The sequence below is a fragment of the Prionailurus viverrinus genome, chromosome C1, assembly GCF_022837055.1.
Source record: "Prionailurus viverrinus isolate Anna chromosome C1, UM_Priviv_1.0, whole genome shotgun sequence".
Lineage (NCBI taxonomy): Eukaryota > Metazoa > Chordata > Mammalia > Carnivora > Felidae > Prionailurus > Prionailurus viverrinus.
Window position 1 is genome coordinate 111,881,113 of NC_062568.1, and position 5,784 is coordinate 111,886,896.

A 5,784-nucleotide genomic window follows, 5' to 3' on the forward strand; every position below is an offset into this window, starting at 1 on the left:
GGAGATCGGCCCTGATGAGGGAATACAAGTTTTTAAACCTGACAAGAAGCAGCGAAAGGCCACCCGCAAACAAAACAAAAATCTAAGGACAAAAAACTAAGCTGCCTGTGACCTATTAGTAAATAAACCATGTCCCACAAGAAGTGTGAGTGTTGAAAATCTTTTTTTTTTTTTTTTTCAGTTAATTGATTTTTCAGCAAAAGTACCAATACAAAGATGAGAACATGGCTGATCTCGCCCAAGTCAGGCATTGATGGATCCTTAACGTTCCGGGTCATTTCAACCCTAGAAGGTGGTTAGTTTCCCACACACAGTCCTAACCAGCCTGGATGATGGAATTAGAGAGCCATCAGGGGCAACTACAGGCATCTCCTGAGAAAAAGAACACACGTCACTGACGTGCTGTCCAGGTGAGTACATTCTTGTCTGCTGCTCACCTCCCTCTTTCTTGAAAAACACCAGGAGCCACACTGTAAAGCATTCAAAATCTCCGTGTTTAGTTACAACTGTTGAAGAGGTAGACGTCCAATTCAATTAGATAAATAAACAAACACAGGGATGGTTGGGGCTATTTAATCGTTCATATGACTGACAAGTGGGATAGGTTAGGAATGGCTGGATTTAAGAATTCAGATAAACTTCCTTTACTTTCTCTGTCTTTCCCTCCACTCCGCTCTTTTCTCTGTTTTGATGCCACATTCAGGCTACAGCTTCCGGCCTCCAACAGCTTCAGATTTATGTGGTCTTTTCAATTAGCGGCTCCAATGGAGAAAGAGGGCTTCTTCTACCCTAGCTTCAGGCTCAGTTGCCCATCCTGAACCCATCACTGGTCTATGAGATGTGGGAGCACTGCTGGGCCTGCCCCCCCCCCCCCCGCCCCCACCGGGAGCCGCAAGACAAAGAGGTAGAGGTGGGGAAGGTGAAAGGCTCTTCCAGGCAAGACTAAAGTTGAGGGAGGGACAGCTTCTCAGAAGTCAAATGAGGGCATTGTTATAAGTGGAAATGCAAGCTTGAGCCATCAAAAAATAATAGCCATGCCTTGGCTTCTCTTCTTCCATACACATGATTTTTAAAATGTCCCCACCTAATAGCATGTAACTGTTATGCACACGCATGAAAATGTACTCGCCCACACTCCAGAGGGAGAGAACTTGACTTTAGGTCTGGCTCCTGGTCCCTGACCTTTAAGTGATTTCTATTCTTTCTCATAGCTCATGGTGAAACTACAAATTTGATGATTCCCCACACAGTCGCTGTAAAGTGGCAGAAGGAAAAACAGGCTAACTTCTACCGGAAAACAAAGGCAAGGGGAAAATAATAAGCAGGGAGATTGTCCTATAGGATGCATTCAATTCTGCTAATTAGAAGTAGCAAGGATTACCTGCCAGGAAAGGAATGGAGTTCTTGAAACAACGTAGCTATCGCCACTTTAACTCTCCCAGAAAGATTCTCATGATTTTCATCCATGACCACAACTGTGATGGCAACTGAGGACGGTTTCCATTCTCAGGACTGAACCGCTTTGGCCACCGACTTGTTGGTGTCCCTCAGCAGTGTGGAGCTCATCTATACTCTGAACCCTGGCCTGGAGCTGTCTGTCTTTTAAGGAAACACCTTAGGGTTGATTCACTTTCCAGGCCAACTTGACCTCTGCCTAGGGGCGATTGGAAACAATTAACTGGGATTGAAGACAACTGACAGGTTGGCCTCTCCGTACAAGGCCGTATCCTAGCGGTGAGCTCTTTTAATGGGGGTGACCTGCTTTAGAGCTGTCATTCAGCTGTAATTATTAATAGCACCCCTCACCACATTCCAAACTGTCCCATTTTGGATGATAAATTATACAGTCACCCTACTTAAAATGAGGTTAAGCCTTTCCTTCCTCAGGCAGGGAGGGAACAGCAGGAAGAGTTTGATGCGGACCCTGTACAGTCTTTTTACCATGATCTGAGTTTTTTGCCCTCCTGCCTTTGCTGTTACTCTGGAAAGGGCAGAGAATTTCATGTTTCCAACCTGGCATGGCTTGATATATCTGACTCTTGACCATTTGGGTTTGCCGGCTAGAGTCAGAAAGAACGTCTTTACCCAGGCTCTAATTTCTTCCTCCCTGCTTCCACTGAGGCCAGTTTCAACACTAGCATATCTGGTTCTTCAGAATATTTATAAACACTGCAAACAGTCCAAACCTTCTAAAATGCTGACATATGTCAATCAAGACCTCTACAAGCCCACCCTTGAAATGCTGAGGGCTGGAGACCTTTGCATTCAGCGTTTTGGCTACCGTATCACAAGGATTTCCAATTCCCCAACCTGGTACCGAGGGTCCTTTCAAGTGTCACCCTTCCTCACTTTAGCCAGGTGCACATTTAATGATCTGCACTGCAACACTCCACACTCAATGGTATAGACCTCTCTTGCCTGCAAGAGATAGAACTTCACTCAAAATAGCTTAAGCCCAAAAGGGAATGTTTTGGCTCATCTAACAAAAAGAAAATCTAGGGTTATCTTGGCTTCAGGCATGATCAAACAGTATCACAAGGATTTGCTTGTGCATGCGTTCTCTCTGTCTCTGTCTCTGTCTCTGCCTCTCTCGCACACCACCCCTCCCTCTTTCTCAACTCTGCATCCTCTAGTAGCTTATCCTCTATACAGCAATGGAGCAGATTAGCTGGTAGGTGTTGATTACGTACCCATCACTGGAGTGCAGGAGGAGATGGGCTCTGCCCTTCTCTAAACCATAAGGATTAAGATGAAAAGGGGATTATTTCCCCAAAGGTGCTGTTACCAAAAAAAAAAAAAAAAAAAAAAAGAAGGCGGGGGGTGGGTGGGTGGGTAGGGAATGGATGCTTGTGAGGGTAAGAAAACAACACGGGGCGCCTGGGTGGCGCAATCGGTTAAGCGTCCGACTTCAGCCAGGTCACGATCTCGCGGTCCGTGAGTTCGAGCCCCGAGTCAGGCTCTGGACTGATGGCTCAGAGCCTGGAGCCTGTTTCCGATTCTGTGTCTCCCTCTCTCTCTGCCCCTCCCCCGTTCATGCTCTGTCTCTCTCTGTCCCAAAAATAAAAAAAAATAAAAATAAAAATAAAAAAAAAAAAGAAAAGAAAACAACAGATGTCCACCTTATACTTGAAAGCTTAAAACGTGTAGGCAAATGTCTCCTGGTTCAACTCCCCCTTTGAAAGGTGAGGCTGAGAATAGTTATTCTATCTTAAAGTGAAGGGGGGGGGAAGGCAAGGGTAAAATATTTGCTTAATTAAAAATTTAAATCCACACACTTAAAAGTTTAGACTTTTCTGAAGCCGCTGCATGCCTTTGGAACCCTTGGTGGAGTGGGAAACTTTGACATCCAGCCTGTAGCAGTGGGGAGCCCTGGTTTCCCTCCCCTCACTCCCTATTACCTCCCCAGAGGGCTAGAAGGGCGGGGGAGGATGCATGACGAGGGAGAAAGGAATGTCATTTCTGCCTGGTCTCAGACTTTGCTGATCTTAGCTGGGAATGTGCAATTTATTAATTTCCATCTCAACATCTTCAGCAATGATATGTAACAGGAATTAGTTAATTCAGCAAGTATTTGCTGAATGCCTGATCTCTTATCCTTTCTCCCTCCTGTCTTCACCCTCTGCCTTCTCTCCTAGTCCTTTCCCATCAGCACTTAAACATCCCCAAGGAGCTCTCATCTTAAAAGCTAAACAGAGCCCACAAACAGAAACTGCCTTCCCCTTAGATCCTTCTCCCTTCCCAGCTACCATTTCTTTATAACCAGATTTCACACACTGAGAGTCCCTAGGTACTATTTGCATTTCCTGGCCTCTCTTGTTCCCTCCTCTGGCCACTGCTGTCCCACTCATGATCTTGCCGGAACAAGAGAGTTTATGGAAAGAGCACCACTCTCTGAGAACAAAACCTCGGCGTTATGGCTTTGTCATAGCACTAGAATACTAGATGGTAATTGTCTGTGTGATGTCAACTGGAGTATGAACTTCCCGAGAGTTAAGACAGAGTTTGCAGTTAGTCAATATCTTACGGCTGAATGTTCACATAACGTCTATTGTAGGTATGGTGACTAGCATGTAGGGAGCATTACACAGATCTCTTTTGAAGCAACTAATTAACCTGGGTTGGCAACAAAAGAGAAGGGCAGGTTTGATACGGGATGGAGAGGAGCAAAATTTTAGGGATCTTGAGCTAACTTAGAAATGTAGGAGGAGAATGAGGAGAGTGTGCTATATTAGAAAGAAGGCAGAAAATAGCTTCACCGAGGGCGTACCAGCAACGTTAAATGCCACAGGGAAGTTTCATCTTTTCAAGTTGAACACTACGAGGGGTCGCTGGATTTGCCAAATGATGATCAATTATCTGTTTTTCCCCTTAGTGGTAGTGGAGGGGGCAATTTCAGGGGGATGTTACCAGATTGCAAACCTTTAGGAAGCTGTAATTTGTAGGGCCTGGCAAATGCGAGGATTGCAGTGAATGCAGCAGGAACCTTGGGGAGGTAGGTGATCCTATCTGCACACTTGTCACAATTTCTACACCTGAAATGGATTCAGCCCATCTTATCCCTGTGGTCAAGTGTTCCGAGAGAAAGAGAACGACAGCAGAAAAGAAAAGCGAATGCACTTTTCTTAAAAGTACACGGAGACCCCGGTGCAGTTGTTGTAATTCGTGTGCATTTGAAATGTGAAAGGCCAAGAGGATACACAGGGTGATTATGACCTTCTGATTACCTTTCAAACACACTTCAGAGCATGCTAGAACTCTTCCTTTCCTAGCTCGGTTCATCCCATGCTTCTCACTCCCCTGAAGAGAGAACACAACTTTTCATCATTCAGTCTCCAAGTGGCCCTTCCTTGATTTTTCCCACGAGGTCCCGGATATACAGTTCCAGAACTGGACAGGACTTTATGGAGGATGTTGTAGACTCTGGATAGGCTGCAGGTGGAGTTCTCCGTCCCGAAGCCCCCTCCACAGACGGCCATAGTGGGCACTGCGTCTGTTTGTAGGACCCAGGATACTGACTCCTAAAGGTGAACGAGTAGAAATTCCAGCAACACACGGGGTTTTTACTTGTCTTGGGGCCAATTCACATAATTTGTTTTCAATCGCTTAACTTAATTACTTTTCTTGAAAAGATGCCCGGGACAACGCCAACGTCGGAGGGAGCAAAGTCACCGGGTCAGGATCTGGAAACAATCAGCTCTCACGGTCCGAGGGATGAAGCGCCAAGATTTTAAGGAACCTGCATTCCTGGTGAGCAGTCAAGTTCTTTTAATCCGCTCCTAGCAGGATTCCAGCGGTTTAAAAGACACAAGGAAAAGGAAAAAGAAAATCTGTTGCAAACACAAGTCAACCCGCAGCGAACCCACCCGAAACTTCCTCCTCTCCGAAGAAAAGGCCGCTCCCGCCGCAGAGCGCTCCCGCGTGTACCGCGACGGCTAGGCGGCGGACCACCGCTTAGGGGACCGCAGCCTTGGCGGCGAGCGCGGACCGGGGCGCGCGGACCGGCGCCCCGCGGGGTTGGCCGGGGCGGGGCGCGGGGCGCAGGGCGGGGCGGGGCTCAGGGAGCGACGGCCGCGCCGCTCCCTGTCCCGGAGAGCCGCGGGAAGGAGCGAGCGCCGGCGCTCGCGTACCGGGTCCCCCTCCGGCCGGGGCAGCCTCCCGGGCGCCCGCCGCCGTGGTGGCAGGAAGTCCCCGGGAACTACAAATCGAGGCATGCTGGGAACATTCCCCTGCTCCTCCCAGGAAATGTCCTTTGTCCAGCCCTACAGGAAGCCCCAGTGAGGAGTC